Genomic DNA, 13920 nt, shown 5'->3' with positions numbered 1-13920 from the left:
CGCCATCCACAACCTGTCTTGGCAGTTTGCTACGCCACGCCATCGTTTCAAACGCACACGTCCACCTTCTTCATTAAAACCAACATTTGGCAGGAGAAACTCAGGCGGCTGCAAAATTGCTTTCCGTCCCTCAGAGCCAGCCTTTGCAAACCGAGACACCTGCAACTTCCTTCAGGGGGAGTTACAAAGCAGCAGCTCACTAAAAAAAGGAACGGGCGATTATGCTCTTATTAGATGTCAGAGCTGGCAAATGGTTTCATTTCACTGCAATTTTCCTTTTTGAATTTATCTTGGGCTGCTAATCGCTGAGCTACAATCCCCGTTTGGGGGTAGGGAGAAAAATGTAAAGTCTAACCAACGTAATGCAATCAGTCCGTCCCTGGTGAGATTTAAAGGCAAAACACCCTTGGTGAACTGGTTTATGAGTTCCATTAGCCGAGGGCATTTAAAAGAAAAACGAAACCAAGCTCCTGTCTGAGTTATTAGGCACGGCCCCTTCTTTAGACAATAATGGATTATTTGAGTTTCTACTTGGAAAATCAGCAACAAGGCTATTTTCGCGGAAGGTGTGTGATTTTTACAGTCGCGCAGGGAAAAGCAGGCACGGCTCACAGTCAACGAAAATATGGTACTTGAGATGGCTGCCTTTTGCCTCGCCCCGGTTCCACGAAGTTCTACCAAATAATAATAATATTAATTTATTAAATGTATATGCTGCCCAACTCCCACTGACTCTGGGCGGTTAATAGTCAAGAGCAGAAGAGTCACATGGGGCCAACCAATGTGAAACCCAGATACCCACTTGGTATCCCCAGGATCCTGGCTGCAACTGACCTGTTTTTAAAAAGCTCCCCCCAAAACATATTAAACCAGGCCACTGGCGTTCCACGAAGCAAATCAGCCAACTTCAGTATCGTATTTCTGCGCAACAATGCCTTTCCGGTCTGCCGAAGTCCCGCGGGGTGGCAGGCAAACTCCTGGGACCTGCCCCATCTTCTGTTCAGTGAACGCTTGACGACTGGCGAAGGCCCCCAGGACAGGACATTTACCGGCCTTGACTCACATCCCGCCTTCCTGCCCGGTGTGTGGGCAAACAGGCCGCTTTCCCGCGGCAGCCGCTTCGCAAGCGCACCCACCGGGGCTGTGCAAAATGTGGAAGGCACCCCCGCCTCAAAGAAGATCGCCTAGCCTGGAGCTCAGACCAAGGAGCCTTCGTTTTTCAAAGACGTCGTAGGAGGAGAGGCGTGGTGGCCTACGGTGGCAAAACATCAGGAATCGGGCAGCACGTTTTCTGACTCACCAGCTCGATTCAAAGGGAGAAGCTTCTGCGAGCTGCAGCTCATTTCATCGGATGCATCCCTGTGCATCCGATGAAGCAAACCTGCGCCTTACACCTTTTAATAAAAATTGTTCTAACAGACAGCTGGAGCCTTAGTTGCTCAGCAATAGTGCAAGGGGAGCAGGAAGAGGAAACGGAGCACTTTTAAAAAATCTGAAGTCAACTTTCCGCTCGCTCAACCACGGTCCCTCCCAAGGAGCAAGACGGCTTTAAACCCCTCACCCGCCTTCCCTCCAGCCTGTCCTCACCAAAGGGCACATCAGCTACTTCAAAGCACCACCTTGGTGTCGTAGGCATGCAGGTGGGTCAAAGGGAGACTGCACCTGCCCAAACCGGGGGTGGAAGCAAACCCTCGAAGCCAAGACTTTAAGAGGATCGTGCAAAAACCGCATCGGTTTTTTCTCGTCGGCTTCACTGACGAGAGCATTGACGGGGTCGCCCAAAAGCCAACGGCAGGCAGTCGAGCAGATCTGAACTGCGGGTTTTATAAGGAATGGCTGCAAAAATAAGAAATCGGCTGGCTTTCTCTAGCTAAATAGCCTCCACGTGGGGCGGACTACAGTTCCCAACATTCCCAGCCAGGGAGTTGGGATCTAGCACCCCTGGAAGGCTGGTATAAACAGAGTTCAACCTGAACACTCACTAGTGTGATGCAAATGCATCAGAATGGTAAACTCTGAATGGAAGAGACAGTTACTCTGTGTGGGTGTGTCTTGTTTCTTTTAAGAAAAACTGTTCTTTAAACCAATTTGGGGATGGGGGGGTTAGGGTTAGGGTTAGCCACTCACTTTGCAATGCACCAGCATATAGCTCACCGCTTCCAGGTTAGCGCACGCCAAGAAGGGGATGCGAGTTTTCCTACAATGCCGTGAGTCTGTCCATCTCTACCTGCCCTTCCTGAACTCCCTGCTCACTTTGTTCACACAACCAGGTCCAGGCCAAAGGCTGCCTCTGCTTGCACACTTCGGAGGAACCTCACTTCGCTTGGGGTCCCTCAGAACATTCCCTGAAGCCAGTCTAGTGACGGTTCAACCTATTAGGAAAGCTACTGAACAGGCGCATTCGGAAACTCGGGGAGCGCACGGAGCACGCCTCGAAGGCAAGGCGTCTGGCACGCAAAAGGAAGCCTTTTCATCGAAGACCAACGGCAGGATCTGGAGGACCCTGAAAAGTCACGGCCTCCTAAAGCAGCAATGGAAATCAGGAGCCTGGGAGCCCCTTTCCCAACTCATCGATTTTATGCCGAGCCGTCCGATTTTATGAGCTGCCGATCACTTGGATAGATCAGATGTGAGCGGGTGCAACTGATGAAGCGGGCGACAGCTTTGGAAAGCAGACGCCTTGGAATAAAATCGGTGAGTCGGGAAAGGCCTGATGTTTGCCACTGCAGACTAACATGCTCTCCTCCTCTGCAGTTTGCAGCTCGACCTTGGCAACTTTAAGAGGTGCGGACTTCAACTCCCAGAATTCCCCAGCCAGCCATGCTGGCTGGGGAATTCTGGGAGTTGAAGTCCGCACCTCTTAAAGTTGCCAAGGTCGAGAAGCACTGGTTTTCAGGGTGAATGAAACCCCCAAAAATACAAGACGTGGCTTAGACACCAATCCAAGGGGTGTGAACTGCAGTTCTACGGGAGAAAGCTCCTCCCGCAAAGCAGCCCCTCCTCGAGTCCAGGATATGCATTATTTTTAAACTGTTTACTCAGCCCCCCTGCAAAGTGGCCCTGAGTGGCCCACCGGCCAAGCTGCGTGGCTCTAGTGCAGCCCTGCTGGCTGGGGAATGCTGGGAGTTGAAGTCCACCCATCTTACAGTGGCCAAGGTTGAGGAACCCTGCTTTAGAGCAGAGGTGACAAGGAAGCGTGTCAATGGAAAAGTGAGGATTTTTAAAGCAGCGTTTTTCATGCACGTTCTTTCCCATAGCATCCAACCCCCATGTTTTAGGGGAAAGCACCCAAGTAGCCCCCTCCAGCAGGACCCCCACACCCCACAGAGGCAGCTCAGACCTTGTGACTTTATTTGTCCTTTTTGCTTCCCTGACCCCGCCCCAAAAAACCCACCCAGGCAGAGACAGGATGTGCGGGAGCAGTCACAAGTAAAATAAGACACCGTCTGCCCCTAAAAATAGGATATCCGAAGGGCTAATTTCTGTTGGAAAAAGAGCCCAATTTGCCATCTGGCTGAGCCGTGACATCCTGCCGCATCCGAGCTACGGGAGAAGAGGAGTGGGGATTTTACAAGGCTTGGTTTCAACCCCTTTCCAGATTTTAAAGCAGCTCTCTTTGGAGGAGTTGGACTCCAGCCCCCATCCTTCCCAGCCAGCCTGGCCAGCTGGAGAAGTCTTCTTGTCCCTTGAAGACAAGAAGTCTCCTTGTCACGGAGAGGTTTCCTTCTAAGAATTCCCGAGGGATCGACGCGTGGGAAATACGCCCTCGGGTGCCCCGTTTGCGTTCATGCCAACTTTTTCCGGCATGGAGACGCCCATCTTCAAAAACGACAATCCAGCAGTTATTCCCTTTAGAGCATTGCTTGGCGTATCGCAATAAGGCGTGATCAATACAGCTTACTGGAAAATAATCACAACTGGGTTTGCATAATGGATTTCAATGGGTTTGTAAACCACCCAGAGTCGTTCAACAAGATGGGCAGTGACAAATTTCATATATAAATAAATAAATAAAAAATAAAAGAATAGGCTCAACCTTAAGCTACGGTTTAGGAAGCACCAAGGCTGCGTTCATACAAAGCCTGAAATCCAACAAGCTACGCTATGACTTAAGAGAACATGTGAGGCACATCAGGGTCTGCTTCAAAACTGCTTCTGGAGTCATAACCACGTTCATCAGTTGCAGCAGATATAAACAAGTGGGCTGAATTCACACATCAGAGTAAGCCACAGTTAAGTTTACTCTTGGTGTATTTGTTCAATTCATGCCCTGTAGCACATTCAACAAACCAGGATTAAGTTTCCATGGCTTAACACAACAGCTGGGTTTGCATAAAACCCTTCACCAGCTGAGTTAAAGACACAGCAGTCCATTTGCAAAGCTTGGTTAGTTTTAACCTTGGCTAATGTTTTCAGGGGGTGGGCCCACCTCCTGCCAAACCAGAAACTGAGACAACTTACTAACCAGGTTAAGTATGTTGTGCAACTGCTGGTCCACGTGCAAATCCAGCCAATGTCTAGTCCAGTGTTTCTCAACCTTGGCAACTTTAAGATGGGCAGACTTCAACTCCCAGAATTTGTCGGGGTGAGCCATCCCCAATTCACCCACCCACCCCAAGCTCAGCAAAACTGGGTGCCTTTGGGCCTCTCCCCTCCAGCCCAACCTACCTCACAGGGTTGTTGTTGGGGAAAAAGGGGGCAAGATGCTGAGTACAAGATCTTTTGCTCCTGAAGGGAAAGTAGGATATATATCTGAGTAAATCTACTGCAGGCACTAATTCGGTTTTTCAAAAATTGTGCCAATTTGGGGGGGGGGGAGAATTGGGGTTCCCGTCTAAGCCTGCAAACCTGGGCAGTAGAGCTTGGGGGCTTCTCCCCACAAGTCAGGCCTTGCTTGCAACCCCCCAACACATCCTTCTGCACGGTACTGGCACCCGGGCAGACGGGCAGAGTGTCGTACAAGATGTTTTCCGAGCAGAAGGGGCCAATGTGGACCCCCAGCACCTCCAGCGCAAGGCGATCGCTTCTGCCTGGCTAGAGATAATGAGGTCTGTAGGTCAAGACCCCTGGAAGAAGCTGGGCTACCCCACTCATGAAACCAGAGTGCGATGCCCAGCCCCCCGCCCCCCCCATTCACCCCATTCTCATTCCACTGCAGGGGAAAGGTGGGAGAGGCCTCTGATAAGCAGATCTGCTGCAAAGGACCATTTGGGCTACTCTGAAGATGCCCCGACCGGTCCTCGGCGGCCAGCTCTCATGGCCACCTGCAAGAAGAGAGGGACAAAGACACTGAAGAGGCTGCCAGTTGCCCTGCTCCAGCATATTCCTCTTGATCAAGCTGATGAGGCTCCATTAATCTTGCACAGGCCTCCCGGACGCAGCTGATAGAGGTTTTATTCCAAGCCCCCTTTTTTTAAACACTAGATAATTCCTAAATGCTGGGGAGGGAGGACAGAGGTCAGTGCATTTAGGAACCAGATGGACCTCAAGTGTTGGTAAGAGCGACACGGCTCTGTCCAGGTGAGGAAAATCGAGCATGGGGCGTTCTGCCACCTCCCACCCCAATGATGTATAAAAATATGAAAAAAGTCCCAAAGGTTCATCGGCGTTCTGGATTTATTTATTTTTGTAAAGGCAGCTGTTGACTATGACTTTATGGAGTGATCCAACTGGCGCAGAAAACCCCTGAAACCCATTCTGGCCCAAATCAGGGGAAATTCAAGGAATGCATTTTATAGATGGTATTTAATGCTAAGGAAATGTTCCTCGGATAAATTCTAGTATACATCCCACTGGAGTTTGAGAAAATGTAAAGAAATAGGGGCGTAGGCGGTGACCTCGCAGAGTTCTTCCAATGTTTGGGGCTGATTTTTCATTCAAATGGCACAATTCGGAATATTGCATGAGACCCTAAGTTGGCCTTATTTAGGTTTTTTTTCAAAAAAAAAAAAACTAAATGACAGAGAACAGGAAGGGTTGATAGTTTTATCAGTTGCAGCCAGAGAAGTCCTGGAAGATCTTGGAAAACAGGAAAGGGTTTGAATATTTCCATATGGTGGGAAATATGCTGGAAATCCACCCTAACGAAGCAGTTGACTCGTCCCCAAAAGATGTCCATAGTACAATCATGCAGATGATGGCTTTTTATCCTGGTTTAAACATATTACTGATGTGCAAAAAAAGCTAGTGATGGTTTGCTACGGAGGCCCAGGTGCCTAGATATTTGAATTCAATAAGGTTGGGTGCATTTTGCTTTGATATTCACTCCACAGTATTATCCATAAAAGGCCAACTAAAACCTCCCAACATCAAAAGGAGTGTCTTGAAGCCCTAGAGTTTGGGGGTATTTTTTTTAAAGTAGGGTTTGAAAAAGTGTCTGATTCCCAGCTTTGTCCACGCAAAGAATCGCCACAGCATGGCCAAGGCTGGTAAGGTTGCCCATGCCAAACCTGTAGCATAGGGAAACTGCAGGAGTTGTCGACAGAGCAACGCCTGAGAAGTTTTAGGCAATGCCCCCCTTTTCCCAAATAAAAATCAGAATTAGCAACCTTTGCACCGAATGGATGCCTCACCCAAGCCTCTTCTCTGTTTTGATGTCTGTTCCACCCAGAGAATTATTTTGATTTATTTATTATGTCTCTACCCAACCTCTGGGTTGGATTAAACCAGTGTTTCTCAACCGTGGCCACTTGAAGGTGTGTGGACTTCAACTCCCAGAATTCCCCAGCCAGCTGGCTGGGGAATTCTGGGAGTTGAAGTCCACACACCTTCAAGTGGCCAAGGTTGAGAAACACTGGATTAAACCCTCAACCTGACCTAATTAAAAATAGAACCATAAAGCCTCACTATAAAATCAACATCATTAACAACAAATAAAATCTGCCCTAAAGATTCCTAAGCCAAAAAATAAAAGACTGTTCCAAAATGCAACTTCCAAGGGTAGGGAAAACCCCAGGCGCACGAGAGCCCGAACAGCTGTTAACTGAGAACACGACCGTTGGGTGGGTTTTCACAACCTGAATCATGGTTTACACGCTGCAGCAGCTGGATTAACCCCGCAGGCCCTACCGCGGAGAAGCAACACCACCATTTGCAAAACATGGTGTGTGGCTTTCTCTGACAGGGGCCGCTGCAACTAGACCAAACCATGGTTTCAAAAGAAGCGAATATGTGTAGCTCGGGGTTGAACTGTGGAGTCCTTGGGGTTCTCTGAGCTTGGTGGTTTTCTTGCAAACATTTCACGACCCGGCTAGGTAATGTCTGAAGATGTTACCTAGCCGGGTCATGAAACGTTTGCAAGAAAACCACCAAGCTCAGAGAATCCCAAAGACTCCACAAACCATGGTTTGCCACCATCTGTGGACCCAGCCTGAGTTTAGCTAAATCTCCCTGGCCCAAACTGCTTTCCAACGAACATGGTGAGACTTTCATTCAGCATCTTTCAAATTCAGCAACTTTCAGAGGGGTGGACTTCAACTCCCAGAATGCCCCAGCCAGCATCGAATTCCACCACATTCGATGCGCAAACATTGCAGCCACCCTGCCACAGATCTCCTCACGCAAGCAGGCATAGCACAAAACCGCCTTCCCACACGTCGGCATGCTTCAGCCATCCAAGAGACCTGCCAAGGTTCAAACTCTTAATTTAAATTTGCACGCCCCCTGACGCCCAGCAACTCTGGGCAGCTCGCACGTAAAAATTATTGGAACCAAGGAAAAAAAGGCAGGAAGAAGCAAAAAGAAAAGATGACAAGAACTGGACAGGAACGAAAAAGAAATCATCCAGGAGGCCTGTGTAAAGGCCCTTCAAGACCCCAGCAAGCATCCCCATTTATTTTTATTATTGATGTCAAGATATATATATATATTTTTACAGAGATGTATACAGAACAATAAAGGAAACATTGATTTCTTTAAACAAACAGGTAAGGCGGTATCACGGTGAAAGAGAGGCAGAAGAAAATTTCCATCTCATTTCAGCATCAACGGTGGTGAGTAACGTACTGGGGGAAATGAAAGTTGGAATATTCTAACCACAAACACATCTCTTGCCTGACGTAGCAGACGCACCTTAAACCAGCGGATAAAGCACCTTTTCTTTGGAACAATATGAGTGACAGGTGCCCGTTTCTGCTCCGGCCCAGTTAGCCAAGGGAGAGGTGGTCAGCATGGCTAAGAAACACCAAGAATTCGACGGACGCCTGGCTGCAAAGTTTTAAGGCACCAGCTTTTGCACTTGTGTCACATTTCCTTACATTTCCAGGCGGTGAGGTCATTTATCCCCATTTTTCCCTTTTCTTCCCCTTCTCTAGGAGAGGCTTCCGTTATAGCAGTTATCTAACTGAGATGGGTGGCATATAAATTGCAGGCAGGCAGGAATAAATAGTGGCTAGGTTCACACACAACACAAGATTGCACATTATACTAAGCAATCGTGAGATGCACTAACTCACTTTTGATTTTTTTTTTTTTTAAGTAGTGCTGTTATCCGTTAGAAGACACTTAAGGCAGGGTTTGTCAACCTTGGCAACTTGAAGATGTGTCGACTTCAACTCCCAGAATTCCCCAGCCAGCATGGCTGGCTGGGGAATTCTGGGAGTTGAAGTCGACACATCTTCAAGTTGCCAAGGTTGACAAACCCTGGTTTAAGGGACCACTGAAAACAGCCCAGTGCCACTCACCTGCCTGAAAAGCCCGAAGTTTCTACAGATCTGCCCTGAAGAAGCACAGGAGCAGGTTCTCCTTCATTATAACCAAGGACTGGACAGCCAGACCTCCTGGACTGAGATCTAGCAGTGAGGAAAGGGCTGGAGCAGATGATCTCATGGGTCCCCTTCCCGCCCAATGCTTCTACGGAAATCCTACAGCAAGTCTGCGCCTCCCACGCCAGCCAGTGCAGAGGGAAATGAAAAGGCCTTGCTACGCCCAATTCTTGCTCTGGTTCCTGCGAGCTTCCTTCTTGGGGCAGATCACCCCTGGATCTCCATGCAAATCTAGTCACCCACCCCCTGGAAGAAGACTCACCCCAAACTACACACCCAGATGGTCAAACCCACCCGCCAGTCTTGGACCCCCAACATGCTTCAGCACACAGGATACCTGCTTTGCAGGCCAAAAACCTCAGGTTTGGTTCCCCTGTTTCTGGCTTCAAAGGTGCCAGTAACCAAGATCTACACCAGATGGATTTCTGCCAGCAACAGAAGTCCTTCAACTCTGCAGGACACAAACCGTGCCTGGCACTGCCGAGTTCCTTAAATTCTTCTCTTTCCACAGACCGACACCTACTTTTCTTTTCCCAGAGGAAATCTTTCTAAAACAGGACTGTAGGGGAAAAAATATTACTCTAGCAAGGACGCTCTTAATCATAATTTCAATTCAATGTATCTAGGAAAAATTCCGGGGCAGGGGGAACAGTTTAATTCCGGATCCCCCTTTTCTCTGCAAATTCTGGTTTCCTTAAGAGCTGCGTGTTTATCCTCCCTAGTGACTTTTTTGCAACTGGGGGGTGCTTTGTATAATATTATCTCATTCAGCATTGGATCCCCATAGGTGCACCCAAGAGAAAAGCAAAATCAAAGGTCTTGAGGAAGATGAAACTACGTGAGGCAAGAAATTGTTGGGCTTCAAAACACACATTTCCCTTCAGCCCAGAATATGCTTGGAAGGAGCTCCAAAATTCGCAGGCAGGCAGGCAGGCAGGCAGGCAGGCAGGCAGGCAGGCAGAAAGAAAGAAAGAAAGAAAGAAAGAAAGAAAGAAAGAAAGAAAGAAAGAAAGAAAGAAAGAAAGAAAGAAAGAAAGAAAGACAGACAGACAGACAGACAGACAGAAAGAAACAAACAAACAAACAAACAAACAAACGTTGGGAGATAAATGGGCCACACGTGAGTTTCACATTATACGAAGCAATCACGAGATGCACTATCTCGCGTGGCGGGTGAACCTTGCCACTATTCCTTACCCCACAAGGCAAGGTTTGAACAAGCTCCCTATGGCTTTCATCTGGCTTTGTTTCAACCAGATAAAAAACATAGACTTTGGATTTTGGAGCAGCTGAAATTCAGGACCAAACTGGATTATGCCATCCAAGAGGTGATTAACAGCAAGTTAGCTAGCATTAGATCCACCTGAGCAGAAAACAGCAACCAGGGCTAAACTATCCAACTGTGATTTATTAATAAGCCATAGATCCAGGGCTCACTTTGTGCCAAACCTAGCCTTCATCCCTTTAAAGCAGGGTTTCTCAACCTTGGCAACTTGAAGATGTATGGACTTCAACTCCTGGCTGGCTGGGGAATTCTGGGAGTTGAAGTCCATACATCTTCAAGTTGCCAAGGTTGAGAAACATTACTTTAAAATATACATACTTACAAATATCTCATATGAACACACTCCAACATCAGTAACCCAAACATGCTTTGCACCAAGTTCTGTCATTGTCTTGGGAACAGCCCAGGCGCCGTTTCCCAAAAATTCCTTCCACATTTTTCTTTTTACTTTCCAGTCTCTCTCACCCAAGGTCAACCCAGGTCTGATTATGCTTAGGGTCCCCCCCCCCATATCAGCTAGGTGCTGTCCCCTAGAAGAACTTTAATATGGCTTTAAGAAATTATTTGCCTCATCGCCGTGGTCAGCCTACCATCTTGATACCACGGCTTTCCCTACAGGCCGTTTCCCTGGAATTTTCCACAGCCCTGGAATTCATTGTCAGGGGCACAGAGGTGCCCAATTCACAGCCCTACAGCAGGTCCAACTGCAAAACGATTCCCTCTTTTAATTCTCTGCCAAACTTTTTGGAGACAGAACAAGGAAAAGTTAAGAAGGCAGACTCCGGATGCCTGGAAACTTCCAGGAACAGGCGGTTATTTAATTTTCGCTGGTCAAGGCTGTTATTAAAGAGGCAGGATAGAAAAAAGGGGGCTGCTGAAACCGAAGGGAAAATAACATTTGCAGCCTTCTCTCTTTCTCCCTGCAATGGTAATCAGGGCTTATTGACCAGACCAGGGTTTCTCAACCTGGGCGACTTTAAGGTGTGGACTTCAACTCCCAGAATTCCCCAGCCAGCATGCGCTGGCTGGGGAATTCTGGGAGTTGAAGTCCACACCTCTTAAAGTCGCCCAGGTTGAGAAACCCTGAACTACACTAACACTGGCAGGTTTCACACTAACAGGCTAAGCCAAAACCATGGTTTATACACCCCAGGGCCTGGGCTCTTCCAACACAGGAAGCCACAAAGAAGGAGACACATTTGAAGTTCAGGCGCCATGTGCAAGCAGCCAAAAACTGGACACACGCCCCCTTTCTCTTTGCACCCCCGTGTGCAAGGAAGTAACCCCACCCTCTCCCAGTCACTTAGATGGACTCCTTACACAACCTTTCTGCCAGCAGACCCCTCCCAGATGAGCTGGACTACAACTCCCATCTTGCTCAGTCCACCACACGACCGGGGGGGAGGGGAAGGCACCTTTTCCAGTCCAGCGCCACCGAGCCCCAACTTTGGGGGTCCGCTAGGGAGTCAGGACCCCCCCGCATTCCAGATGCGGGGCCGCGAGCGCCTTCCGACCCCCCCCCCCCCCACGCTCTGCCCTGCCTCCGCTGCGGGCACAGGAGCTGGTGCGCTGGCAGCCCGCGGCAGCGCCTGGAAGCCGGGCTCTGCGAAGGGGCGCCGGGCTGGCAAGCCCCCCGGGCTAAGCCAAGCCCCGGGGGCCCCAGGCGCCGGCCAGCCGGGCGGCCTGCCGCTCCCCCGCGCGCGAGGGCGGAAGGTGGCCGCTTCGGTTCCGCGTGGCTGGAAACTCCCCGCCGGGGCTCCGCGCGCTCTCCCGGCGGGCGAGAGCCCCCTCGACCTCCCCGCAGGCGACCGCGGCGCTCCCGGGAAGCCCGCCAGAGCCGCCTACCTGGTGCGTGCCGCCGGGGCACCGGCCGCCGTCCTCGCCGCTGCGCTCCGGGCGCTTGTGTAACCTCGCCAGCGGGCAGGGCGGGCAGCGAGCGAGCGAGCGCGCGCGGCGCTGGGGAGAGCCAGGCAGGCAGGCGGGCGAGCGGGCAGGCGGCGAGCGAGCGAGCGAGGGAAGGCGCGAGCCTCGCCCGCGCTGCGCTGCGCCCTGCTCCGCGGCAAGGGCGGGACCGCGGCGGCTCTTGCCCGCGGGCCGGCCGGCCGGGCTCCTGCAGGCGCTCCGCCGGGCTGCTGGCGCACCGAGGAGGCACCGAGGCTGGCTCTCCCCGCGCGCCCGCTGGACCCCGGAGCACGCCGCCGCTGCTCAGCCCGCAGCCCGCCGAGCAGAGCAGAGCAGAGCAGGCGAGGCGAGGCGGAGCTACCCGCAGGAGGGACCCGCCCAGCGACGCAGCCAGGCAGGAACCGGGCGCCCTCCGGCCCCGCAACCCGCGCGCGCGCCGGTCGGCTGCCCTGCGGGCGCCAGAGGGTCGAGGCGGCACCGGCCGCCTTGCGCCCCGAGACGGTCGCGGCAGCGCTTCGGCGAGAGCCGCGCGTTCCCCTGCCCGGCTGCGCAAGGAAGGGGCGCTTTCCAGGACTTCCCGCCGGGCCGCTGGGCTGCCCGCGGGGTTGAGCCCTGGCCGGGGTGTGACCCTCCCCGCCCCCGCCCCTGCCCCTGCCAGCATTCCTCCGAGGGGCCCAGGATGGCCGGCAGAACTCCCTGGCGCCCTCGCTCCCTTGCACGTGCGTTTTGGAGACCGGGTGGCTTTCCTCGCCCTGCACGTACCAACTAGGAACTGGATGGATCGATCGACGCACGTGTGCGCGTGCACAACACACACATGTACCGATATGTGTGCGTGTGTATAAACACACACCCGTACCTATATGTGTGTGTGTGTGTGTACGCACACACGCGCGCACACTAAACTACTCGCAGTCGTTCTCCTGGGCCAGAGATTAACTCAAGCCAGAACTGCGTTTAGTAATCTCCTTTACCAAACCCAGCACTTGTCAATGCTCCCTCCCCCGGCCATCAATTTGATTTAAGGAGGTCTGTGCTGAGCCGGGGGAAATGCAGAACGGGGAAGATTTGCGTCCGGATAAGTGGGAGAGATGCAGTGATCCTCAATAAAAGTGGATGTCAATCATACCCCAGCAGGACGGAGAAATATTTGCACCCCCGCTTTTATCACGCGTATCATGAGGCAGTTCTTCCACGGAGCGTTTTGAGTTACTGAATTGCACACTTTCCCTTCTGCTTTTAATTGTGTGAGTTTTCTTTAAAAAAAAATAAATGTGTATTTGTTTCTGCCTGGGCAATCCGGAAGTTCCTGTCCAAACTCATTTGTCCTGCGTGCAATAGACCAAGATCAACCCTGTCGCTATTTATTGCGGCCACCTAATTACAGGACCCGATTGCATCCTTAGGAACAGCATTAAAACACTTCCTTTTCATGGGTTTCTGCTTTAAAGTTGCTTTAAAATAGATTAATTGGAATAGAGCAATGTTTTTCAACCTTGGCCACTTTAAGACGTGTGGACTTCAACTCCCAGAATTCCCCAGCCAGCCATGCTGGCTGGGGAATTCTGGGAGTTGAAGTCCACACGTCTTAAAGTGACTAAGATTGAGAAACACTGGAATAGAAGTTAATATGAACATATACCATGCGTGTGTTTAGAGGCGCCTGATTTGATACTGTGATGTCATAATGGATGGTAACATATTACTGTATCCCTTGTTTATTTATGTTTGTACTCTACATAATTATAAGCATGTAATAAATAAAGCCGCTATTTCTAAAATGACAAATGGCCTTGGATCATCAGAGGAACTGATTTGTTTTCCAGCCTGGGTGTTTAAACTCACATTGCGTAGCCAGATCCATTTCCCCACCGGCTGCTGATCTCAGCTCATGGTCTGCAAAAATGGTCAGGTTTCGGATTTCAAGAAGTAGGAACTGCAACACCATGTTGCAGCATGGAACGCTTCTGT

The 13920-nt window shown here is 50.6% G+C and overlaps 1 protein-coding gene across 1 annotated transcript in view; it reads right to left on the bottom strand.

The window, feature by feature from the left end:
* The window catches only part of GDPD5 (glycerophosphodiester phosphodiesterase domain containing 5), a 127800-nt gene extending 115270 nt beyond the window's left edge, over positions 1-12530 (bottom strand). Inside the window, exon 1 of the mRNA XM_088140452.1 lies at positions 11893-12530. The gene's annotated coding sequence lies outside the window, so the exon portion shown is untranslated. The remainder of the gene's footprint in view (positions 1-11892) is intronic.
* Between the last annotated feature and the right edge of the window lie 1390 nt (positions 12531-13920).

Source organism: Python bivittatus, unplaced genomic scaffold (assembly GCF_059951505.1).
Source record: "Python bivittatus isolate LINGU-HERP-01145 unplaced genomic scaffold, Pbiv_v1 ctg000340_np1212, whole genome shotgun sequence".
In the NCBI taxonomy this organism is placed as follows: domain Eukaryota; kingdom Metazoa; phylum Chordata; class Lepidosauria; order Squamata; family Pythonidae; genus Python; species Python bivittatus.
This window is presented reverse-complemented; position numbering and strand designations above follow the sequence as displayed.